This window comes from Podarcis muralis, chromosome 4 (genome assembly GCF_964188315.1).
Source record: "Podarcis muralis chromosome 4, rPodMur119.hap1.1, whole genome shotgun sequence".
NCBI lineage: Eukaryota > Metazoa > Chordata > Lepidosauria > Squamata > Lacertidae > Podarcis > Podarcis muralis.
Window position 1 is genome coordinate 94243052 of NC_135658.1, and position 26767 is coordinate 94269818.

Here is a 26767-nt window from a genome sequence, read left to right on the forward strand (position 1 = left end):
TGATTTCTTGTCCTGTAATAAAAAGCCTTCGGTTTAGACCGCCAAACCTCTCAGGGGACCATTTGCAACCGTTTGGAACCATTTTTGAGTAAATTGCCGAAAGTCAGATTTTTGCTGAAATTGTGACCCCGGGGCTTAGGGATTTTTTCAAAAAAATCTTTTTCTGCCGGTGAAGTTGTTGAGGGCTGATTTCTTCTCCTGTAATAAAAAGCCTTCTGTTTCGACCGCCAAACCTCTCAGGGGACCATTTGCAACCGTTTGGCACCATTTTTGAGTAAATTGCCGAAAGTCAGATTTTTGCTGAAATTGTGACCCCGGGGCTTAGGGATTTTTTCAAAAAAATCTTTTTCTGCCAGTGACGTTGTTGAGGGCTGATTTCTTGTCCTGTGATAAAAAGCCTTCGGTTTAGACCGCCAAACCTCTCAGGGGACCATTTGGAACCGTTTGTCAACATTTTTGAGTAAACTGCCGAAAGTCAGATTTTTGCTGAAATTGTGACCCCGGGGCTTAGGTATTTTTTCAAAAAAATCTTTTTCTGCCAGTGACGTTGTTTACGGCTGATTTCTTGTCCTTTTGGTAAAAAGCATTCGGTTGTGACCGCCAAACCTCTCAGGGGAACATTTGCAACCGTTTGGCATCATTTTTGAGTAAATTGCCGAAAGTCAGATTTTTGCTGAGATTGTGACCCCGGGGCTTAGGGATTTTTTCAAAAAAATCTTTTTCTGCCGGTAAAGTAGTTTAGTGCTGATTTCTTGTCCTGTGATAAAAAGCTTTCTGTTTCGACCGCCAAACCGCTCAGGGGAACATTTGCAACCGTTTGGCACCATTTTTGAGTAAATTGCCGAAAGTGAGATTTTTGCTGCAATTGTGACCCCCGGGGCTTAGGGATTTTTTCAAAAAAATCTTTTTCTGCTGGTGAAGTTTTTTAGGACTGATTTCTTGTCCTGTAAAAAAAAGCCTTCTGTTTCGACCGCCAAACCTCTAAGGGGATCATTTGCAACCGTTTGGCACCATTTCTGAGTAAATTGCCGAAAGTCAGATTTTTGATGAAATTGTGACCCCGGGGCTTAGGGATTTTTTCAAAAAAATCTTCTTCTGCCAGTGACGTTGTTGAGGGCTGATTTCTTGTCCTGTGATAAAAAGCCTTCGGTTTAGACCGCCAAACCTCTCAGGGGACCATTTGCAACCGTTTGGCATGATTTTTGAGTAAATTGCCGAAAGTCAGATTTTTGCTGAAATTGTGACCCCGGGGCTTAGGGATTTTTTCAAAAAAATCTTTTTCTGCCAGTGAAGTTGTTTAGTGCTGATTTCTTGTCCTGTGATAAAAAGCCTTCTGTTTCGACCGCCAAACCTCTCAGGGGAACATTTGCAACCGTTTGGCACCATTTTTGAGTAAATTGCCGAAAGTCAGATTTTTGCTGAAATTGTGACCCCCGGGGCTTAGGGATTTTTTCAAAAAAATCTTTTTCTGCTGGTGAAGTTTTTTAGGGCTGATTTCTTGTCCTGTAATAAAAAGCCTTCTGTTTCGACCGCCAAACCTCTCAGGGGAACATTTGCAACCGTTTGGCACCATTTTTGAGTAAATTGCCAAAAGTCAGATTTTTGCTGAAATTGTGACCCCGGGACTTAGGGATTTTTTCAAAAAAATCTTTTTCTGCCGGTGAAGTTGTTTAGGGCTGATTTCTTGTCCTGTAATAAAAAGCCTTCTGTTTCGAACGCCAAACCTCTCAGGGGAACATTTGCAACCGTTTCGCATGATTTTTGAGTAAATTGCCGAAAGTCAGATTTTTGCTGAAATTGTGACCCCGGGGCTTAGGGATTTTTTCAAAAAAATCTTTTTCTGCCGGTGAAGTTGTTGAGGGCTGATTTCTTGTCCTGTAATAAAAAGCCTTCGGTTTAGACCGCCAAACCTCTCAGGGGACCATTTGCAACCGTTTGGCACCATTTTTTAGTAAATTGCCGAAAGTCAGATTTTTGCTGAAATTGTGACCCCGGGGCTTACGGATTTTTTCAAAAAAATCTTTTACTGCCGGTGACGTTGTTGAGGGCTGATTTCTTGTCCTGTGATAAAAAGCCTTCGGTTTCGACCGCCAAACCTCTCAGGGGAACATTTGCAACCTTTTGGCACCATTTTTGAGTAAATTGCCGAAATTCAGATTTTTGCTGAAATTGTGACCCAGGAGCTTAGGGATTTTTTCAAAAAAATCTTTTTCTGCCAGTGACGTTGTTGAGGGCTGATTTCTTGTCCTGTGATAAAAAGCCTTCGGTTTAGACCGCCAAACCTCTCAGGGGACCATTTGCAACCGTTTGGCATGATTTTTGAGTAAATTGCCGAAAGTCAGATTTTTGCTGAAATTGTGACCCCGGGGCTTAGGGATTTTTTCAAAAAAATCTTTTTCTGCCAGTGAAGTTGTTTAGTGCTGATTTCTTGTCCTGTGATAAAAAGCCTTCTGTTTCGGCCGCCAAACCTCTCAGGGGAACATTTGCAACCGTTTGGCACCATTTTTGAGTAAATTGCCGAAAGTCAGATTTTTGCTGAAATTGTGACCCCCGGGGCTTAGGGATTTTTTCAAAAAAATCTTTTTCTGCTGGTGAAGTTTTTTAGGGCTGATTTCTTGTCCTGTAATAAAAAGCCTTCTGTTTCGACCGCCAAACCTCTCAGGGGAACATTTGCAACCGTTTGGCACCATTTTTGAGTAAATTGCCAAAAGTCAGATTTTTGCTGAAATTGTGACCCCGGGACTTAGGGATTTTTTCAAAAAAATCTTTTTCTGCCGGTGAAGTTGTTTAGGGCTGATTTCTTGTCCTGTAATAAAAAGCCTTCTGTTTCGAACGCCAAACCTCTCAGGGGAACATTTGCAACCGTTTCGCATGATTTTTGAGTAAATTGCCAAAAGTCAGATTTTTGCTGAAATTGTGACCCCGGGGCTTAGGGATTTTTTCAAAAAAATCTTTTTCTTCCGGTGAAGTTGTTGAGGGCTGATTTCTTGTCCTGTAATAAAAAGCCTTCGGTTTAGACCGCCAAACCTCTCAGGGGACCATTTGCAACCGTTTGGCACCATTTTTTAGTAAATTGCCGAAAGTCAGATTTTTGCTGAAATTGTGACCCCGGGGCTTACGGATTTTTTCAAAAAAATCTTTTACTGCCGGTGACGTTGTTGAGGGCTGATTTCTTGTCCTGTGATAAAAAGCCTTCGGTTTCGACCGCCAAACCTCTCAGGGGAACATTTGCAACCTTTTGGCACCATTTTTGAGTAAATTGCCGAAATTCAGATTTTTGCTGAAATTGTGACCCAGGAGCTTAGGGATTTTTTCAAAAAAATCTTTTTCTGCCAGTGACGTTGTTGAGGGCTGATTTCTTGTCCTGTGATAAAAAGCCTTCGGTTTAGACCGCCAAACCTCTCAGGGGACCATTTGCAACCGTTTGGCATGATTTTTGAGTAAATTGCCGAAAGTCAGATTTTTGCTGAAATTGTGACCCCGGGGCTTAGGGATTTTTTCAAAAAAATCTTTTTCTGCCAGTGAAGTTGTTTAGTGCTGATTTCTTGTCCTGTGATAAAAAGCCTTCTGTTTCGGCCGCCAAACCTCTCAGGGGAACATTTGCAACCGTTTGGCACCATTTTTGAGTAAATTGCCGAAAGTCAGATTTTTGCTGAAATTGTGACCCCCGGGGCTTAGGGATTTTTTCAAAAAAATCTTTTTCTGCTGGTGAAGTTTTTTAGGGCTGATTTCTTGTCCTGTAATAAAAAGCCTTCTGTTTCGACCGCCAAACCTCTCAGGGGAACATTTGCAACCGTTTGGCACCATTTTTGAGTAAATTGCCAAAAGTCAGATTTTTGCTGAAATTGTGACCCCGGGACTTAGGGATTTTTTCAAAAAAATCTTTTTCTGCCGGTGAAGTTGTTTAGGGCTGATTTCTTGTCCTGTAATAAAAAGCCTTCTGTTTCGAACGCCAAACCTCTCAGGGGAACATTTGCAACCGTTTCGCATGATTTTTGAGTAAATTGCCGAAAGTCAGATTTTTGCTGAAATTGTGACCCCGGGGCTTAGGGATTTTTTCAAAAAAATCTTTTTCTGCCGGTGAAGTTGTTGAGGGCTGATTTCTTGTCCTGTAATAAAAAGCCTTCGGTTTAGACCGCCAAACCTCTCAGGGGACCATTTGCAACCGTTTGGCACCATTTTTTAGTAAATTGCCGAAAGTCAGATTTTTGCTGAAATTGTGACCCCGGGGCTTACGGATTTTTTCAAAAAAATCTTTTACTGCCGGTGACGTTGTTGAGGGCTGATTTCTTGTCCTGTGATAAAAAGCCTTCGGTTTCGACCGCCAAACCTCTCAGGGGAACATTTGCAACCTTTTGGCACCATTTTTGAGTAAATTGCCGAAATTCAGATTTTTGCTGAAATTGTGACCCAGGAGCTTAGGGATTTTTTCAAAAAAATCTTTTTCTGCCAGTGACGTTGTTGAGGGCTGATTTCTTGTCCTGTGATAAAAAGCCTTCGGTTTAGACCGCCAAACCTCTCAGGGGACCATTTGCAACCGTTTGGCATGATTTTTGAGTAAATTGCCGAAAGTCAGATTTTTGCTGAAATTGTGACCCCGGGGCTTAGGGATTTTTTCAAAAAAATCTTTTTCTGCCAGTGAAGTTGTTTAGTGCTGATTTCTTGTCCTGTGATAAAAAGCCTTCTGTTTCGGCCGCCAAACCTCTCAGGGGAACATTTGCAACCGTTTGGCACCATTTTTGAGTAAATTGCCGAAAGTCAGATTTTTGCTGAAATTGTGACCCCCGGGGCTTAGGGATTTTTTCAAAAAAATCTTTTTCTGCTGGTGAAGTTTTTTAGGGCTGATTTCTTGTCCTGTAATAAAAAGCCTTCTGTTTCGACCGCCAAACCTCTCAGGGGAACATTTGCAACCGTTTGGCACCATTTTTGAGTAAATTGCCAAAAGTCAGATTTTTGCTGAAATTGTGACCCCGGGACTTAGGGATTTTTTCAAAAAAATCTTTTTCTGCCGGTGAAGTTGTTTAGGGCTGATTTCTTGTCCTGTAATAAAAAGCCTTCTGTTTCGAACGCCAAACCTCTCAGGGGAACATTTGCAACCGTTTCGCATGATTTTTGAGTAAATTGCCGAAAGTCAGATTTTTGCTGAAATTGTGACCCCGGGGCTTAGGGATTTTTTCAAAAAAATCTTTTTCTGCCGGTGAAGTTGTTGAGGGCTGATTTCTTGTCCTGTAATAAAAAGCCTTCGGTTTAGACCGCCAAACCTCTCAGGGGACCATTTGCAACCGTTTGGCACCATTTTTTAGTAAATTGCCGAAAGTCAGATTTTTGCTGAAATTGTGACCCCGGGGCTTACGGATTTTTTCAAAAAAATCTTTTACTGCCGGTGACGTTGTTGAGGGCTGATTTCTTGTCCTGTGATAAAAAGCCTTCGGTTTCGACCGCCAAACCTCTCAGGGGAACATTTGCAACCTTTTGGCACCATTTTTGAGTAAATTGCCGAAATTCAGATTTTTGCTGAAATTGTGACCCAGGAGCTTAGGGATTTTTTCAAAAAAATCTTTTTCTGCCAGTGACGTTGTTGAGGGCTGATTTCTTGTCCTGTGATAAAAAGCCTTCGGTTTAGACCGCCAAACCTCTCAGGGGACCATTTGCAACCGTTTGGCATGATTTTTGAGTAAATTGCCGAAAGTCAGATTTTTGCTGAAATTGTGACCCCGGGGCTTAGGGATTTTTTCAAAAAAATCTTTTTCTGCCAGTGAAGTTGTTTAGTGCTGATTTCTTGTCCTGTGATAAAAAGCCTTCTGTTTCGGCCGCCAAACCTCTCAGGGGAACATTTGCAACCGTTTGGCACCATTTTTGAGTAAATTGCCGAAAGTCAGATTTTTGCTGAAATTGTGACCCCCGGGGCTTAGGGATTTTTTCAAAAAAATCTTTTTCTGCTGGTGAAGTTTTTTAGGGCTGATTTCTTGTCCTGTAATAAAAAGCCTTCTGTTTCGACCGCCAAACCTCTCAGGGGAACATTTGCAACCGTTTGGCACCATTTTTGAGTAAATTGCCAAAAGTCAGATTTTTGCTGAAATTGTGACCCCGGGACTTAGGGATTTTTTCAAAAAAATCTTTTTCTGCCGGTGAAGTTGTTTAGGGCTGATTTCTTGTCCTGTAATAAAAAGCCTTCTGTTTCGAACGCCAAACCTCTCAGGGGAACATTTGCAACCGTTTCGCATGATTTTTGAGTAAATTGCCAAAAGTCAGATTTTTGCTGAAATTGTGACCCCGGGGCTTAGGGATTTTTTCAAAAAAATCTTTTTCTTCCGGTGAAGTTGTTGAGGGCTGATTTCTTGTCCTGTAATAAAAAGCCTTCGGTTTAGACCGCCAAACCTCTCAGGGGACCATTTGCAACCGTTTGGCACCATTTTTTAGTAAATTGCCGAAAGTCAGATTTTTGCTGAAATTGTGACCCCGGGGCTTACGGATTTTTTCAAAAAAATCTTTTACTGCCGGTGACGTTGTTGAGGGCTGATTTCTTGTCCTGTGATAAAAAGCCTTCGGTTTCGACCGCCAAACCTCTCAGGGGAACATTTGCAACCTTTTGGCACCATTTTTGAGTAAATTGCCGAAATTCAGATTTTTGCTGAAATTGTGACCCAGGAGCTTAGGGATTTTTTCAAAAAAATCTTTTTCTGCCAGTGACGTTGTTGAGGGCTGATTTCTTGTCCTGTGATAAAAAGCCTTCGGTTTAGACCGCCAAACCTCTCAGGGGACCATTTGGAACCGTTTGTCAACATTTTTGAGTAAATTGCCGAAAGTGAGATTTTTGCTGAAATTGTGACCCCGGGGCTTAGGGATTTTTTCAAAAAAATCTTTTCCTGCCAGTGACGTTGTTTAGGGCTGATTTCTTGTCCTTTTGGTAAAAAGCCTTCTGTTGTGACCGCCAAACCTCTCAGGGGAACATTTGCAACCGTTTGGCATCATTTTTGAGTAAATTGCCGAAAGTCAAAATTTTGATGAAATTGTGACCCTGGGGCTTAGGGATTTTTTCAAAAAAATCTTTTTCTGCCAGTGACGTTGTTTACGGCTGATTTCTTCTCCTGTGATAAAAAGCCTTCGGTTTCGACCGCCAAACCGCTCAGGGGAACATTTCCAACCGTTTGGCAACATTTTTGAGTGAATGGCCGAAAGTCAAAATTTTGATGAAATTGTGACCCCGGGGCTTAGGGATTTTTTCAAAAAAATCTTTTTCTGCCGGTGAAGTTGTTGAGGGCTGATTTCTTGTCCTGTGATAAAAAGCCTTCGGTTTAGACCGCCAAACCTCTCAGGGGACCATTTGCAACCGTTTGGCACCATTTTTGAGTAAATTGCCGAAAGTCAGATTTTTGCTGAAATTGTGACCCCGGGGCTTAGGTATTTTTTCAAAAAAATCTTTTTCTGCCGGTAAAGTTGTTTAGTGCTGATTTCTTGTCCTGTGAGAAAAAGCCTTCTGTTTCGACCGCCAAACCTCTAAGGGGAACATTTGCAACCGTTTGGCACCATTTTTGAGTAAATTGCCGAAAGTGAGATTTTTGCTGAAATTGTGACCCCGGGGCTTAGGTTTTTTTTCAAAAAAATCTTTTTCTGCCAGTGACGTTGTTTAAGGCTGATTTCTTGTCCTGTGATAAAAAGCCTTCTGTCTCGACCGACAAACCTCTCAGGGGAACATTTGCAACCGTTTGGCACCACTTTTGAGTAAATTGCCGAAAGTCAGATTTTTGCTGAAATTGTGACCCCGGGACTTAGGGATTTTTTCAAAAAAATCTTTTTCTGCCGGTGAAGTTGTTTAGGGCTGATTTCTTGTCCTGTGATAAAAAGCCTTCTGTTTCGACCGCCAAACCTCTAAGGGGAACATTTGCAACCGTTTGGCACCATTTCTGAGTAAACTGCCGAAAGTCAGATTTTTGATGAAATTGTGACCCCGGGGCTTAGGGATTTTTTCAAAAAAATCTTTTTCTGCCGGTCAAGTTGTTGAGGGCTGATTTCTTGTCCTGTAATAAAAAGCCTTCGGTTTAGACCGCCAAACCTCTCAGGGGACCATTTGCAACCGTTTGGAACCATTTTTTAGTAAATTGCCGAAAGTCAGATTTTTGATGAAATTGTGACCCCGGGGCTTAGGGATTTTTTCAAAAAAATCTTTTACTGCCGGTGAAGTTGTTGAGGGCTGATTTCTTGTCCTGTGATAAAAAGCCTTCGGTTTAGACCGCCAAACCTCTCAGGGGAACATTTGCAACCGTTTGGCACTATTTTTGAGTAAATTGCCGAAAGTCAGATTTTTGATGAAATTGTGACCCCGGGGCTTAGGGATTTTTTCAAAAAAATCTTTTTCTACCAGTGACGTTGTTGAGGGCTGATTTCTTGTCCTGTGATAAAAAGCCTTCGGTTTAGACCGCCAAACCTCTCAGGGGACCATTTGCAACCGTTTGGAACCATTTTTGAGTAAATTGCCGAAAGTCAGATTTTTGATGAAATTGTGACCCCGGGGCTTGGGGATTTTTTCAAAAAAATCTTTTTATGCCAGTGAAGGTGTTTAGTGCTGATTTCTTGTCCTGTGATAAAAAGCCTTCTGTTTCGACCGCCAAACCTCTCAGGGGAACATTTGCAACCGTTTGGCACCATTTTTGAGTAAATTGCCGAAAGTCAAATTTTTATGAAATTGTGACCCCGGGGCTTAGGTATTTTTCAAAAAAATCTTTTTCTGCCAGTGACGTTGTTTAGGGCTGATTTCTTGTCCTGTGGTAAAAAGCCTTCTGTTTCGAACGCCAAACCTCTCAGGGGAGCATTTGCAACCATTTGGGAACATTTTTGAGTGAATGGCTGAAAGTCAAAATTTTGATGAAATTGTGACCCCGGGGCTTAGGGATTTTTTCAAAAAAATCTTTTTCTGCGATTGACGTTTTTTAGGGCTGATTTCTTGTCCTGTGGTAAAAAGCCTGCTGTTTCGACCGCCAAACCTCTCAGGGGACCATTTGCAACCGTTTGGCACCATTTTTGAGTAAATTGCCGAAAGTCAGATTTTTGCTGAAATTGTGACCCCGGGGCTTAGGGATTTTTTCAAAAAAATTCTTTTTCTGCCAGTGAAGTTGTTTAGTGCTGATTTCTTGTCCTGTGATAAAAAGCCTTATGTTTCGACCGCCAAACCTCTCAGGGGAACATTTGCAACCGTTTGGCACCATTTTTGAGTAAATTGCCGAAAGTGAGATTTTTGCTGAAATTGTGACCCCGGGGCTTAGGTTTTTTTTCAAAAAAATCTTTTTCTGCCAGTGACGTTGTTTAAGGCTGATTTCTTGTCCTGTGATAAAAAGCCTTCTGTCTCGACCGACAAACCTCTCAGGGGAACATTTGCAACCGTTTGGCACCATTTTTGAGTAAATTGCCGAAAGTCAGATTTTTGCTGAAATTGTGACCCCGGGACTTAGGGATTTTTTCAAAAAAATCTTTTTCTGCCGGTGAAGTTGTTTAGGGCTGATTTCTTGTCCTGTGATAAAAAGCCTTCTGTTTCGACCGCCAAACCTCTAAGGGGAACATTTGCAACCGTTTGGCACCATTTCTGAGTAAACTGCCGAAAGTCAGATTTTTGATGAAATTGTGACCCCGGGGCTTAGGGATTTTTTCAAAAAAATCTTTTTCTGCCGGTCAAGTTGTTGAGGGCTGATTTCTTGTCCTGTAATAAAAAGCCTTCGGTTTAGACCGCCAAACCTCTCAGGGGACCATTTGCAACCGTTTGGAACCATTTTTTAGTAAATTGCCGAAAGTCAGATTTTTGATGAAATTGTGACCCCGGGGCTTAGGGATTTTTTCAAAAAAATCTTTTACTGCCGGTGACGTTGTTGAGGGCTGATTTCTTGTCCTGTGATAAAAAGCCTTCGGTTTCGACCGCCAAACCTCTCAGGGGAACATTTGCAACCGTTTGGCACCATTTTTGAGTAAATTGCCGAAAGTCAAATTTTTATGAAATTGTGACCCCGGGGCTTAGGGATTTTTTCAAAAAAATCTTTTTCTGCCGGTGAAGTTGTTGAGGGCTGATTTCTTGTCCTGTGATAAAAAGCCTTCGGTTTAGACCGCCAAACCTCTCAGGGGACCATTTGCAACCGTTTGGAACCATTTTTGAGCAAATTGCCGAAAGTCAGATTTTTGCTGAAATTGTGACCCCGGGGCTTAGGGATTTTTTCAAAAAAATCTTTTTCTGCCGGTGAAGTTGTTTAGGGATGATTTCTTCTCCTGTATTAAAAAGCCTTCAGTTTCGACCGCCAAACCTCTCAGGGGAACACTTGCAACCGTTTGGAACCATTTTTGAGTAAATTGCCGAAAGTCAGATTTTTGATGAAATTGTGACCCAGGGGCTTGGGGATTTTTTCAAAAAAATCTTTTTATGCCAGTGAAGTTGTTTAGTGCTGATTTCTTGTCCTGTGATAAAAAGCCTTCTGTTTCGACCGCCAAACCTCTCAGGGGAACATTTGCAACCGTTTGACACCATTTTTGAGTAAATTGCCGAATGTGAAATTTTTGCTGAAATTGTGACCCCCGGGGCTTAGGGATTTTTTCAAAAAAATCTTTTACTGCCGGTGACGTTGTTGAGGGCTGATTTCTTGTCCTGTGATAATAAGCCTTCGGTTTAGACCGCCAAACCTCTCAGGGGACCATTTGCAACCGTTTGGCACCATTTTTGAGTAAATTGCCGAAAGTCCGATTTTTGATGAAATTGTGACCTCGGGGCTTAGGGATTTTTTCAAAAATATCTTTTTCTGCCGTTAAAGTTGTTTAGTGCTGATTTCTTGTCCTGTGATAAAAAGCCTTCTGTTTCGAACGCCAAACCTCTCAGGGGAACATTTGCAACCGTTTGGCACCATTTTTGAGTAAATTGCCGAAAGTCAGATTTTTGCTGAAATTGTGACCCAGGGGCTTAGGGATTTTTTCAAAAAAATCTTTTTCTGCCAGTGAAGTTGTTGAGGGCTGATTTCTTGTCCTGTGATAAAAAGCCTTCGGTTTAGACCGCCAAACCTCTCAGGGGACCATTTGGAACCGTTTGTCAACATTTTTGAGTAAATTGCCGAAAGTCAGATTTTGCTGAAATTGTGACCCCGGGGCTTAGGGATTTTTTCAAAAAAATCTTTTTCTGCCAGTGACGTTGTTTACGGCTGATTTCTTGTCCTGTGATAAAAAGCCTTCGGTTTCGACCACCAAACCTCTCAGGGGAACATTTGCAACCGTTTGGCAACATTTTTGAGTGAATGGCCGAAAGTCAAAATTTTGATGAAATTGTGACCCCGGGGCTTAGGGATTTTTTCAAAAAAATCTTTTTCTGCCGGTGAAGTTGTTGAGGGCTGATTTCTTGTCCTGTGATAAAAAGCCTTCGGTTTAGACCGCAAAACCTCTCAGGGGACCATTTGCAACCGTTTGTTACCATTTTTGAGTAAATTGCCGAAAGTCAGATTTTTGATGAAATTGTGACCCCGGGGCTTAGGGATTTTTTCAAAAATATCTTTTTCTGCCGTTAAAGTTGTTTAGTGCTGATTTCTTGTCCTGTGATAAAAAGCCTTCTGTTTCGACCGCCAAATCTCTAAGGGGATCATTTGCAACCGTTTGGCACCATTTCTGAGTAAATTGCCGAAAGTCAGATTTTTGATGAAATTGTGACCCCGGGGCTTAGGGATTTTTTCAAAAAAATCTTTTTCTGCCAGTGACGTTGTTGAGGGCTGATTTCTTGTCCTGTGATAAAAAGCCTTCGGTTTAGACCGCCAAACTTCTCAGGGGACCATTTGCAACCGTTTGGCATGATTTTTGAGTAAATTGCCGAAAGTCAGATTTTTGCTGAAATTGTGACCCCGGGGTTTAGGGATTTTTTCAAAAAAATCTTTTTCTGCCAGTGACGTTGTTTAAGGCTGATTTCCTGTCCTGTGATAAAAAGCCTTCGGTTTCGACCGCCAAACCTCTCAGGGGAACATTTGCAACCGTTTGGCACCATTTTTCAGTAAATTGCCGAAAGTCAGATTTTTGCTGAAATTGTGACCCCGGGGCTTGGGGATTTTTTCAAAAAAATCTTTTTATGCCAGTGAAGTTGTTTAGTGCTGATTTCTTGTCCTGTGATAAAAAGCCTTCTGTTTCGACCGCCAAACCTCTCAGGGGAACATTTGCAACCGTTTGGCACCATTTTTGAGTAAATTGCCGAAAGTCAAATTTTTATGAAATTGTGACCCCCGGGGCTTAGGGATTTTTTCAAAAAAATCTTTTTCTGCCGGTGAAGTTGTTGAGGGCTGATTTCTTGTCCTGTAATAAAAAGCCTTCGGTTTAGACCGCCAAACCTCTCAGGGGACCATTTGCAACCGTTTGGAACCATTTTTTAGTAAATTGCCGAAAGTCAGATTTTTGATGAAATTGTGACCCCGGGGCTTAGGGATTTTTTCAAAAAAATCTTTTTCTGCCGGTGACGTTGTTGAGGGCTGATTTCTTGTCCTGTGATAAAAACCCTTCGGTTTAGACCGCCAAACTTCTCAGGGGAACATTTGCAACCGTTTGGCACCATTTTTGAGTAAATTTCCGAAAGTCAAATTTTTATGAAATTGTGACCCCGGGGCTTAGGGATTTTTTCAAAAAAATCTTTTTCTGCCGGTGAAGTTGTTGAGGGCTGATTTCTTGTCCTGTGATAAAAAGCCTTCGGTTTAGACCGCCAAACCTCTCAGGGGACCATTTGCAACCGTTTGGAACCATTTTTGAGCAAATTGCCGAAAGTCAGATTTTTGCTGAAATTGTGACCCCGGGGCTTAGGGATTTTTTCAAAAAAATCTTTTTCTGCCGGTGAAGTTGTTTAGGGATGATTTCTTCTCCTGTATTAAAAAGCCTTCAGTTTCGACCGCCAAACCTCTCAGGGGAACACTTGCAACCGTTTGGAACCATTTTTGAGTGAATTGCCGAAAGTCAGATTTTTGATGAAATTGTGACCCCCCGGGGCTTGGGGATTTTTTCAAAAAAATCTTTTTATGCCAGTGAAGTTGTTTAGTGCTGATTTCTTGTCCTGTGATAAAAAGCCTTCTGTTTCGACCGCCAAACCTCTCAGGGGAACATTTGCAACCGTTTGACACCATTTTTGAGTAAATTGCCGAAAGTGAAATTTTTGCTGAAATTGTGACCCCCGGGGCTTAGGGATTTTTTCAAAAAAATCTTTTACTGCCGGTGACGTTGTTGAGGGCTGATTTCTTGTCCTGTGATAATAAGCCTTCGGTTTAGACCGCCAAACCTCTCAGGGGACCATTTGCAACCGTTTGGCACCATTTTTGAGTAAATTGCCGAAAGTCCGATTTTTGATGAAATTGTGACCTCGGGGCTTAGGGATTTTTTCAAAAATATCTTTTTCTGCCGTTAAAGTTGTTTAGTGCTGATTTCTTGTCCTGTGATAAAAAGCCTTCTGTTTCGAACGCCAAACCTCTCAGGGGAACATTTGCAACCGTTTGGCACCATTTTTGAGTAAATTGCCGAAAGTCAGATTTTTGCTGAAATTGTGACCCAGGGGCTTAGGGATTTTTTCAAAAAAATCTTTTTCTGCCAGTGAAGTTGTTGAGGGCTGATTTCTTGTCCTGTGATAAAAAGCCTTCGGTTTAGACCGCCAAACCTCTCAGGGGACCATTTGGAACCGTTTGTCAACATTTTTGAGTAAATTGCCGAAAGTCAGATTTTGCTGAAATTGTGACCCCGGGGCTTAGGGATTTTTTCAAAAAAATCTTTTTCTGCCAGTGACGTTGTTTACGGCTGATTTCTTGTCCTGTGATAAAAAGCCTTCGGTTTCGACCACCAAACCTCTCAGGGGAACATTTGCAACCGTTTGGCAACATTTTTGAGTGAATGGCCGAAAGTCAAAATTTTGATGAAATTGTGACCCCGGGGCTTAGGGATTTTTTCAAAAAAATCTTTTTCTGCCGGTGAAGTTGTTGAGGGCTGATTTCTTGTCCTGTGATAAAAAGCCTTCGGTTTAGACCGCAAAACCTCTCAGGGGACCATTTGCAACCGTTTGTTACCATTTTTGAGTAAATTGCCGAAAGTCAGATTTTTGATGAAATTGTGACCCCGGGGCTTAGGGATTTTTTCAAAAATATCTTTTTCTGCCGTTAAAGTTGTTTAGTGCTGATTTCTTGTCCTGTGATAAAAAGCCTTCTGTTTCGACCGCCAAATCTCTAAGGGGATCAATTGCAACCGTTTGGCACCATTTCTGAGTAAATTGCCGAAAGTCAGATTTTTGATGAAATTGTGACCCCGGGGCTTAGGGATTTTTTCAAAAAAATCTTTTTCTGCCAGTGACGTTGTTGAGGGCTGATTTCTTGTCCTGTGATAAAAAGCCTTCGGTTTAGACCGCCAAACTTCTCAGGGGACCATTTGCAACCGTTTGGCATGATTTTTGAGTAAATTGCCGAAAGTCAGATTTTTGCTGAAATTGTGACCCCGGGGTTTAGGGATTTTTTCAAAAAAATCTTTTTCTGCCAGTGACGTTGTTTAAGGCTGATTTCCTGTCCTGTGATAAAAAGCCTTCGGTTTCGACCGCCAAACCTCTCAGGGGAACATTTGCAACCGTTTGGCACCATTTTTCAGTAAATTGCCGAAAGTCAGATTTTTGCTGAAATTGTGACCCCGGGGCTTGGGGATTTTTTCAAAAAAATCTTTTTATGCCAGTGAAGTTGTTTAGTGCTGATTTCTTGTCCTGTGATAAAAAGCCTTCTGTTTCGACCGCCAAACCTCTCAGGGGAACATTTGCAACCGTTTGGCACCATTTTTGAGTAAATTGCCGAAAGTCAAATTTTTATGAAATTGTGACCCCCGGGGCTTAGGGATTTTTTCAAAAAAATCTTTTTCTGCCGGTGAAGTTGTTGAGGGCTGATTTCTTGTCCTGTAATAAAAAGCCTTCGGTTTAGACCGCCAAACCTCTCAGGGGACCATTTGCAACCGTTTGGAACCATTTTTTAGTAAATTGCCGAAAGTCAGATTTTTGATGAAATTGTGACCCCGGGGCTTAGGGATTTTTTCAAAAAAATCTTTTTCTGCCGGTGACGTTGTTGAGGGCTGATTTCTTGTCCTGTGATAAAAACCCTTCGGTTTAGACCGCCAAACTTCTCAGGGGAACATTTGCAACCGTTTGGCACCATTTTTGAGTAAATTTCCGAAAGTCAAATTTTTATGAAATTGTGACCCCGGGGCTTAGGGATTTTTTCAAAAAAATCTTTTTCTGCCGGTGAAGTTGTTGAGGGCTGATTTCTTGTCCTGTGATAAAAAGCCTTCGGTTTAGACCGCCAAACCTCTCAGGGGACCATTTGCAACCGTTTGGAACCATTTTTGAGCAAATTGCCGAAAGTCAGATTTTTGCTGAAATTGTGACCCCGGGGCTTAGGGATTTTTTCAAAAAAATCTTTTTCTGCCGGTGAAGTTGTTTAGGGATGATTTCTTCTCCTGTATTAAAAAGCCTTCAGTTTCGACCGCCAAACCTCTCAGGGGAACACTTGCAACCGTTTGGAACCATTTTTGAGTGAATTGCCGAAAGTCAGATTTTTGATGAAATTGTGACCCCCCGGGGCTTGGGGATTTTTTCAAAAAAATCTTTTTATGCCAGTGAAGTTGTTTAGTGCTGATTTCTTGTCCTGTGATAAAAAGCCTTCGGTTTAGACCGCCAAACCTCTCAGGGGACCATTTGCAACCGTTTGGCACCATTTTTGAGTAAATTGCCGAAAGTCAGATTTTTGATGAAATTGTGACCCCGGGGCTTAGGGATTTTTTTCAAAAATATCTTTTTCTGCCGTTAAAGTTGTTTAGTGCTGATTTCTTGTCCTGTGATAAAAAGCCTTCTGTTTCGAACGCCAAACCTCTCAGGGGAACATTTGCAACCGTTTGGCACCATTTTTGAGTAAATTGCCGAAAGTCAGATTTTTGCTGAAATTGTGACCCAGGGGCTTAGGGATTTTTTTCAAAAAAATCTTTTTCTGCCAGTGAAGTTGTTGAGGGCTGATTTCTTGTCCTGTGATAAAAAGCCTTCGGTTTAGACCGCCAAACCTCTCAGGGGACCATTTGGAACCGTTTGTCAACATTTTTGAGTAAATTGCCGAAAGTCAGATTTTGCTGAAATTGTGACCCCGGGGCTTAGGGATTTTTTCAAAAAAATCTTTTTCTGCCAGTGACGTTGTTTACGGCTGATTTAGGACTTAGGGATTTTTTCAAAAAAATCTTTTTCTGCCGGTGAAGTTGTTTAGGGCTGATTTCTTGTCCTGTGGTAAAAAGCCTTCTGTTTCGAACGCCAAACCTCTCAGGGGAACATTTGCAACCGTTTCGCATGATTTTTGAGTAAATTGCCGAAAGTCAGATTTTTGCTGAAATTGTGACCCCGGGGCTTAGGGATTTTTTCAAAAAAATCTTCTTCTGCCGGTGAAGTTGTTGAGGGCTGATTTCTTGTCCTGTAATAAAAAGCCTTCGGTTTAGACCGCCAAACCTCTCAGGGGACCATTTGCAACCGTTTGGCACCATTTTTTAGTAAATTGCCGAAAGTCAGATTTTTGCTGAAATTGTGACCCCGGGGCTTACGGATTTTTTCAAAAAAATCTTTTACTGCCGGTGACGTTGTTGAGGGCTGATTTCTTGTCCTGTGATAAAAAGCCTTCGGTTTCGACCGCCAAACCTCTCAGGGGAACATTTGCAACCGTTTGGCACCATTTTTGAGTAAATTGCCGAAAGTCAGATTTTTGCTGAAATTGTGACCCAGGAGCTTAGGGATTTTTTCAAAAAAATCTTTTCCTGCCAGTGACGTTGTTTAGGGCTGATTTCTTCTCCTGTGATAAAAAGCCTTCTGTTTCGACCGCCAAACCTCTCAGGGAAGCATTTGCAACCGTTTGGCAACATTTTTGAGTGAATGGCCGAAAGTCAAAATTTTGATGAAATTGTGACCCCGGGGCTTAGGGAATTTTTCAAAAGAATCTTTTCTGCCGGTGAAGTTGTTTAGGGCTGATTTCTTGTCCTGTGATAAAAAGCCTTCTGTTTCGACCGCCAAACCTATCAGGGGAACATTTGCAACCGTTTGGCACCATTTTTGAGTAAATTTCCGAAAGTCAGATTTTTGCTGAAATTGTGACCCCGGGGCTTAGGGATTTTTTCAAAAAAATCTTTTTCTGCCGGTGACGTTGTTGAGGGCTGATTTCTTGTCCTGTGATAAAAAGCCTTCTGTTTTGACCGCCAAACCTCTAAGGGGAACATTTGCAACAGTTTGGAACCATTTTTGAGTAACTTGCCGAAAGTCAGATTTTTGCTGAAATTGTGACCCCGGGGCTTAGGGATTTTTTCAAAAAAATCTTTTTCTGCCGGTGACGTTGTTTAGGGCTGATTTCTTGTCCTGTGATAAAAAGCCTTCTGTTTCGACCGCCAAACCTCTCAGGGAAGCATTTGCAACCGTTTGGCAACATTTTTGAGTGAATGGCCGAAAGTCAAAATTTTGATGAAATTGTGACCCCGGGGTTTAGGGAATTTTTCAAAAGAATCTTTTCTGCCGGTGAAGTTGTTTAGGGCTGATTTCTTGTCCTGTGATAAAAAGCCTTCTGTTTCGACCGCCAAACCTCTCAGGGGACCATTTGCAACCGTTTGGCACCATTTTTTAGTAAATTGCCGAAAGTCAGATTTTTGCTGAAATTGTGACCCCGGGGCTTACGGATTTTTTCAAAAAAATCTTTTACTGCCGGTGACGTTGTTCAGGGCTGATTTCTTGTCCTGTGATAAAAAGCCTTCGGTTTCGACCGCCAAACCTCTCAGGGGAACATTTGCAACCGTTTGGCACCATTTTTGAGTAAATTGCCGAAAGTCAGATTTTTGCTGAAATTGTGACCCAGGAGCTTAGGGATTTTTTCAAAAAAATCTTTTCCTGCCAGTGACGTTGTTTAGGGCTGATTTCTTCTCCTGTGATAAAAAGCCTTCTGTTTCGACCGCCAAACCTCTCAGGGAAGCATTTGCAACCGTTTGGCAACATTTTTGAGTGAATGGCCGAAAGTCAAAATTTTGATGAAATTGTGACCCCGGGGCTTAGGGAATTTTTCAAAAGAATCTTTTCTGCCGGTGAAGTTGTTTAGGGCTGATTTCTTGTCCTGTGATAAAAAGCCTTCTGTTTCGACCGCCAAACCTATCAGGGGAACATTTGCAACCGTTTGGCACCATTTTTGAGTAAATTTCCGAAAGTCAGATTTTTGCTGAAATTGTGACCCCGGGGCTTAGGGATTTTTTCAAAAAAATCTTTTTCTGCCGGTGACGTTGTTGAGGGCTGATTTCTTGTCCTGTGATAAAAAGCCTTCTGTTTTGACCGCCAAACCTCTAAGGGGAACATTTGCAACAGTTTGGAACCATTTTTGAGTAACTTGCCGAAAGTCAGATTTTTGCTGAAATTGTGACCCCGGGGCTTAGGGATTTTTTCAAAAAAATCTTTTTCTGCCGGTGACGTTGTTTAGGGCTGATTTCTTGTCCTGTGATAAAAAGCCTTCTGTTTCGACCGCCAAACCTCTCAGGGAAGCATTTGCAACCGTTTGGCAACATTTTTGAGTGAATGGCCGAAAGTCAAAATTTTGATGAAATTGTGACCCCGGGGTTTAGGGAATTTTTCAAAAGAATCTTTTCTGCCGGTGAAGTTGTTTAGGGCTGATTTCTTGTCCTGTGATAAAAAGCCTTCTGTTTCGACCGCCAAACCTCTCAGGGGAACATTTGCAACCGTTTGGCACCATTTTTGAGTAAATTTCCGAAAGTCAGATTTTTGATGAAATTGTGACCCCGGGGCTTAGGGATTTTTTCAAAAAAATCTTTTTCTGCCGGTGAAGTTGTTTAGTGCTGATTTCTTGTCCTGTGACAAAAAGCCTTCTGTTTTGACCGCCAAACCTCTAAGGGGAACATTTGCAAAGGTTTGGAACCATTTTTGAGTAACTTGCCGAAAGTCAGATTTTTGCTGAAATTGTGACCCCGGGGCTTAGGGATTTTTTCAAAAAAATCTTCTTCTGCCAGTGACGTTGTTTAGGGCTGATTTCTTGTCCTGTGGTAAAAAGCCTTCGGTTTCGACTGCCAAACCTCTCAGGGGAACATTTGCAACCGTTTGGCAACATTTTTGAGTGAATGGCCGAAAGTCAAAATTTTGATGAAATTGTGACTCCGGGGCTTAGGGATTTTTTCAAAAAAATCTTTTTCTGCCAGTGACGTTGTTTAGGGCTGATTTCTTGTCCTGTGGTAAAAAGCCTTCTGTTTCGACCGCCAAACCTCTCAGGGGAACATTTGCAACCATATGGCACCATTTTTGAGTAAATTTCCGAAAGTCAGATTTTTGATGGAATTGTGACCCCGGGGCTTAGGGATTTTTTCAAAAAAATCTTTTTCTGCCGGTGACGTTGTTGAGGGCTGATTTCTTGTCCTGTGATAAAAACCCTTCTGTTTCGACCGCCAAACCTCTCAGGGGAACATTTGCAACCGTTTGGCACCATTTTTGAGTGAATTCCCGAAAGTCAGATTTTTGCTGAAATTGTGACCCCGGGGCTTAGGGATTTTTTCAAAAAAATCTTTTTCTGCCGGTGAAGTTGTTTAGTGCTGATTTCTTGTCCTGTGACAAAAAGCCTTCTGTTTTGACCGCCAAACCTCTAAGGGGAACATTTGCAACAGTTTGGAACCATTTTTGAGTAACTTGCCGAAAGTCAGATTTTTGCTGAAATTGTGACCCCGGGGCTTAGGGATTTTTTCAAAAAAATCTTCTTCTGCCAGTGACGTTGTTTAGGGCTGATTTCTTGTCCTGTGGTAAAAAGCCTTCGGTTTCGACTGCCAAACCTCTCAGGGGAACATTTGCAACCGTTTGGCAACATTTTTGAGTGAATGGCCGAAAGTCAAAATTTTGATGAAATTGTGACTCCGGGGCTTAGGGATTTTTTCAAAAAAATCTTTTTCTGCCAGTGACGTTGTTTAGGGCTGATTTCTTGTCCTGTGGTAAAAAGCCTTCTGTTTCGACCGCCAAACCTCTCAGGGGAACATGTGCAACCGTTTGGCAACATTTTTGAGTGAATGGCCGAAAGTCAAAATTTTGATGAAATTGTGACTCCGGGGCTTAGGGATTTTTTCAAAAAAATCTTTTTCTGCCAGTGATGTTGTTTAGGGCTGATTTCTTGTCCTGTGGTAAAAAGCCTTCTGTTTCGACCGCCAAACCTCTCAGGGGAACATTTGCAACCATATGGCACCATTTTTGAGTAAATTTCCGAAAGTCAGATTTTTGATGGAATTGTGACCCCGGGGCTTAGGGATTTTTTCAAAAAAATCTTTTTCTGCCGGTGACGTTGTTGAGGGCTGATTTCTTGTCCTGTGATAAAAACCCTTCTGTTTTGACCGCCAAACTTCTCAGGGGAACATTTGCAACCGTTTGGCACCATTTTTGAGTAAATTGCCGAAAGTCAGATTTTTGCTGAAATTGTGACCCCGGGGCTTAGGGATTTTTTCAAAAAAATCTTTTTCTGCCGGTGAAGTTGTTTAGTGCTGATTTCTTGTCCTGTGACAAAAAGCCTTCTGTTTCGACCGCCAAACCTCTAAGGGGAACATTTGCAACAGTTTGGAACCATTTTTGAGTAACTTGCCGAAAGTCAGATTTTTGCTGAAATTGTGACCCCGGGGCTTAGGGATTTTTTCAAAAAAATCTTCTTCTGCCAGTGACGTTGTTTAGGGCTGATTTCTTGTCCTGTGGTAAAAAGCCTTCGGTTTCGACTGCCAAACCTCTCAGGGGAACATTTCCAACCGTTTGGCAACATTTTTGAGTGAATGGCCGAAAGTCAAAATTTTGATGAAATTGTGACTCCGGGGCTTAGGGATTTTTTCAAAAAAATCTTTTTCTGCCAGTGACGTTGTTTAGGGCTGATTTCTTGTCCTGTGGTAAAAAGCCTTCTGTTTCGACCGCCAAACCTCTCAGGGGAACATTTGCAACCGTATGGCACCATTTTTGAGTAAATTCCCGAAAGTCAGATTTTTGCTGGAATTGTGACCCCGGGGCTTAGGGATTTTTTCAAAAAAATCTTTTTCTGCCGGTGACGTTGTTGAGGGCTGATTTCTTGTCCTGTGATAAAAAGCCTTCGGTTTAGACCGCCAAACTTCTCAGGGGAACATTTGCAACCGTTTGGCACCATTTTTGAGTAAATTCCCGAAAGTCAGATTTTTGCTGAAATTGTGACCCCGGGGCTTAGGGATTTTTTCAAAAAAATCTTTTTCTGCCGGTGAAGTTGTTTAGTGCTGATTTCTTGTCCTGTGACAAAAAGCCTTCTGTTTTGACCGCCAAACCTCTAAGGGGAACATTTGCAACAGTTTGGAACCATTTTTGAGTAACTTGCCGAAAGTCAGATTTTTGCTGAAATTGTGACCCCGGGGCTTAGGGATTTTTTCAAAAAAATCTTCTTCTGCCAGTGACGTTGTTTAGGGCTGATTTCTTGTCCTGTGGTAAAAAGCCTTCGGTTTCGACTGCCAAACCTCTCAGGGGAACATTTGCAACCGTTTGGCAACATTTTTGAGTGAATGGCCGAAAGTCAAAATTTTGATGAAATTGTGACTCCGGGGCTTAGGGATTTTTTCAAAAAAATCTTTTTCTGCCAGTGACGTTGTTTAGGGCTGATTTCTTGTCCTGTGGTAAAAAGCCTTCTGTTTCGACCGCCAAACCTCTCAGGGGAACATGTGCAACCGTTTGGCAACATTTTTGAGTGAATGGCCGAAAGTCAAAATTTTGATGAAATTGTGACTCCGGGGCTTAGGGATTTTTTCAAAAAAATCTTTTTCTGCCAGTGATGTTGTTTAGGGCTGATTTCTTGTCCTGTGATAAAAAGCCTTCGGTTTAGACCGCCAAACTTCTCAGGGGAACATTTGCAACCGTTTGGCACCATTTTTGAGTAAATTGCCGAAAGTCAGATTTTTGCTGAAATTGTGACCCCGGGGCTTAGGGATTTTTTCAAAAAAATCTTTTTCTGCCGGTGACGTTGTTGAGGGCTGATTTCTTGTCCTGTGGTAAAAAGCCTTCTGTTTCGACCGCCAAACCTCTCAGGGGAACATTTGCAACCATATGGCACCATTTTTGAGTAAATTTCCGAAAGTCAGATTTTTGATGGAATTGTGACCCCGGGGCTTAGGGATTTTTTCAAAAAAATCTTTTTCTGCCGGTGACGTTGTTGAGGGCTGATTTCTTGTCCTGTGATAAGAACCCTTCTGTTTTGACCGCCAAACTTCTCAGGGGAACATTTGCAACCGTTTGGCACCATTTTTGAGTAAATTGCCGAAAGTCAGATTTTTGCTGAAATTGTGACCCCGGGGCTTAGGGATTTTTTCAAAAAAATCTTTTTCTGCCGGTGAAGTTGTTTAGTGCTGATTTCTTGTCCTGTGACAAAAAGCCTTCTGTTTCGACCGCCAAACCTCTAAGGGGAACATTTGCAACAGTTTGGAACCATTTTTGAGTAACTTGCCGAAAGTCAGATTTTTGCTGAAATTGTGACCCCGGGGCTTAGGGATTTTTTCAAAAAAATCTTCTTCTGCCAGTGACGTTGTTTAGGGCTGATTTCTTGTCCTGTGGTAAAAAGCCTTCGGTTTCGACTGCCAAACCTCTCAGGGGAACATTTCCAACCGTTTGGCAACATTTTTGAGTGAATGGCCGAAAGTCAAAATTTTGATGAAATTGTGACTCCGGGGCTTAGGGATTTTTTCAAAAAAATCTTTTTCTGCCAGTGACGTTGTTTAGGGCTGATTTCTTGTCCTGTGGTAAAAAGCCTTCTGTTTCGACCGCCAAACCTCTCAGGGGAACATTTGCAACCGTATGGCACCATTTTTGAGTAAATTCCCGAAAGTCAGATTTTTCCTGGAATTGTGACCCCGGGGCTTAGGGATTTTTTCAAAAAAATCTTTTTCTGCCGGTGACGTTGTTGAGGGCTGATTTCTTGTCCTGTGATAAAAAGCCTTCGGTTTAGACCGCCAAACTTCTCAGGGGAACATTTGCAACCGTTTGGCACCATTTTTGAGTAAATTCCCGAAAGTCAGATTTTTGCTGAAATTGTGACCCCGGGGCTTAGGGATTTTTTCAAAAAAATCTTTTTCTGCCGGTGAAGTTGTTTAGTGCTGATTTCTTGTCCTGTGACAAAAAGCCTTCTGTTTTGACCGCCAAACCTCTAAGGGGAACATTTGCAACAGTTTGGAACCATTTTTGAGTAACTTGCCGAAAGTCAGATTTTTGCTGAAATTGTGACCCCGGGGCTTAGGGATTTTTTCAAAAAAATCTTCTTCTGCCAGTGACGTTGTTTAGGGCTGATTTCTTGTCCTGTGGTAAAAAGCCTTCGGTTTCGACTGCCAAACCTCTCAGGGGAACATTTGCAACCGTTTGGCAACATTTTTGAGTGAATGGCCGAAAGTCAAAATTTTGATGAAATTGTGACTCCGGGGCTTAGGGATTTTTTCAAAAAAATCTTTTTCTGCCAGTGACGTTGTTTAGGGCTGATTTCTTGTCCTGTGCTAAAAAGCCTTCTGTTTCGACCGCCAAACCTCTCAGGGGAACATGTGCAACCGTTTGGCAACATTTTTGAGTGAATGGCCGAAAGTCAAAATTTTGATGAAATTGTGACTCCGGGGCTTAGGGATTTTTTCAAAAAAATCTTTTTCTGCCAGTGATGTTGTTTAGGGCTGATTTCTTGTCCTGTGATAAAAAGCCTTCGGTTTAGACCGCCAAACTTCTCAGGGGAACATTTGCAACCGTTTGGCACCATTTTTGAGTAAATTGCCGAAAGTCAGATTTTTGCTGAAATTGTGACCCCGGGGCTTAGGGATTTTTTCAAAAAAATCTTTTTCTGCCGGTGACGTTGTTGAGGGCTGATTTCTTGTCCTGTGATAAAAAGCCTTCGGTTTAGACCGCCAAACTTCTCAGGGGAACATTTGCAACCGTTTGGCACCATTTGTGAGTAAATTGCCAAAAGTCAGATTTTTGCTGAAATTGTGACCCCGGGGCTTAGGGATTTTTTCAAAAGAATCTTTTCTGCCGGTGAAGTTGTTTAGGGCTGATTTCTTGTCCTGTGATAAAAAGCCTTCTGTTTCGACCGCCAAACCTCTCAGGGGAACATTTGCAACCGTTTGGCACCATTTTTGAGTAAATTCCCGAAAGTCAGATTTTTGCTGAAATTGTGACCCCGGGGCTTAGGGATTTTTTCAAAAAAATCTTTTTCTGCCGGTGAAGTTGTTTAGTGCTGATTTCTTGTCCTGTGACAAAAAGCCTTCTGTTTCGACCGCCAAACCTCTAAGGGGAACATTTGCAACAGTTTGGAACCATTTTTGAGTAACTTGCCGAAAGTCAGATTTTTGCTGAAATTGTGACCCCGGGGCTTAGGGATTTTTTCAAAAAAATCTTCTTCTGCCAGTGACGTTGTTTAGGGCTGATTTCTTGTCCTGTGGTAAAAAGCCTTCGGTTTCGACTGCCAAACCTCTCAGGGGAACATTTCCAACCGTTTGGCAACATTTTTGAGTGAATGGCCGAAAGTCAAAATTTTGATGAAATTGTGACTCCGGGGCTTAGGGATTTTTTCAAAAAAATCTTCTTCTGCCAGTGACGTTGTTTAGGGCTGATTTCTTGTCCTGTGGTAAAAAGCCTTCTGTTTCGACCGCCAAACCTCTCAGGGGAACATTTGCAACCGTATGGCAGCATTTTTGAGTAAATTCCCGAAAGTCAGATTTTTGCTGGAATTGTGACCCCGGGGCTTAGGGATTTTTTCAAAAAAATCTTTTTCTGCCGGTGACGTTGTTGAGGGCTGATTTCTTGTCCTGTGATAAAAACCCTTCGGTTTAGACCGCCTAACTTCTCAGGGGAACATTTGCAACCGTTTGGCACCATTTTTGAGTAAATTTCCGAAAGTCAGATTTTTGATGGAATTGTGACCCCGGGGCTTAGGGATTTTTTCAAAAAAATCTTTTTCTGCCGGTGACGTTGTTGAGGGCTGATTTCTTGTCCTGTGATAAAAACCCTTCTGTTTAGACCGCCAAACTTCTCAGGGGAACATTTGCAACCGTTTGGCACCATTTTTGAGTAAATTTCCGAAAGTCAGATTTTTGCTGAAATTGTGACCCCGGGGCTTAGGGATTTTTTCAAAAAAATCTTTTTCTGCCGGTGACGTTGTTTAGGGCTGATTTCTTGTCCTGTGATAAAAAGCCTTCTGTTTCGACCGCCAAACCTCTCAGGGAAGCATTTGCAACCGTTTGGCAACATTTTTGAGTGAATGGCCGAAAGTCAAAATTTTGATGAAATTGTGACCCCGGGGCTTAGGGAATTTTTCAAAAGAATCTTTTCTGCCGGTGAAGTTGTTTAGGGCTGATTTCTTGTCCTGTGATAAAAAGCCTTCTGTTTCGACCGCCAAACCTCTCAGGGGATCATTTGCAACCGTTTGGCACCATTTTTGAGTAAATTTCCGAAAGTCAGATTTTTGATGAAATTGTGACCCCGGGGCTTAGGGATTTTTTCAAAAAAATCTTTTTCTGCCGGTGACGTTGTTGAGGGCTGATTTCTTGTCCTGTGATAAAAAGCCTTCTGTTTTGACCGCCAAACTTCTCAGGGGAACATTTGCAACCGTTTGGCACCATTTTTGAGTAAATTGCCGAAAGTCAGATTTTTGCTGAAATTGTGACCCCGGGGCTTAGGGATTTTTTCAAAAAAATCTTTTTCTGCCGGTGACGTTGTTGAGGGCTGATTTCTTGTCCTGTGATAAAAAGCCTTCGGTTTAGACCGCCAAACTTCTCAGGGGAACATTTGCAACCGTTTAGCACCATTTGTGAGTAAATTGCCAAAAGTCAGATTTTTGCTGAAATTGTGACCCCGGGGCTTAGGGATTTTTTCAAAAGAATCTTTTCTGCCGGTGAAGTTGTTTAGGGCTGATTTCTTGTCCTGTGATAAAAAGCCTTCTGTTTCGACCGCCAAACCTCTCAGGGGAACATTTGCAACCGTTTGGCACCATTTTTGAGTAAATTCCCGAAAGTCAGATTTTTGCTGAAATTGTGACCCCGGGGCTTAGGGATTTTTTCAAAAAAATCTTTTTCTGCCGGTGAAGTTGTTTAGTGCTGATTTCTTGTCCTGTGACAAAAAGCCTTCTGTTTTGACCGCCAAACCTCTAAGGGGAACATTTGCAACAGTTTGGAACCATTTTTGAGTAACTTGCCGAAAGTCAGATTTTTGCTGAAATTGTGACCCCGGGGCTTAGGGATTTTTTCAAAAAAATCTTCTTCTGCCAGTGACGTTGTTTAGGGCTGATTTCTTGTCCTGTGGTAAAAAGCCTTCGGTTTCGACTGCCAAACCTCTCAGGGGAACATTTGCAACCGTTTGGCAACATTTTTGAGTGAATGGCCGAAAGTCAAAATTTTGATGAAATTGTGACTCCGGGGCTTAGGGATTTTTTCAAAAAAATCTTTTTCTGCCAGTGACGTTGTTTAGGGCTGATTTCTTGTCCTGTGGTAAAAAGCCTTCTGTTTCGACCGCCAAACCTCTCAGGGGAACATTTGCAACCGTATGGCACCATTTTTGAGTAAATTCCCGAAAGTCAGATTTTTGCTGGAATTGTGACCCCGGGGCTTAGGGATTTTTTCAAAAAAATCTTTTTCTGCCGGTGACGTTGTTGAGGGCTGATTTCTTGTCCTGTGATAAAAACCCTTCGGTTTAGACCGCCTAACTTCTCAGGGGAACATTTGCAACCGTTTGGCACCATTTTTGAGTAAATTTCCGAAAGTC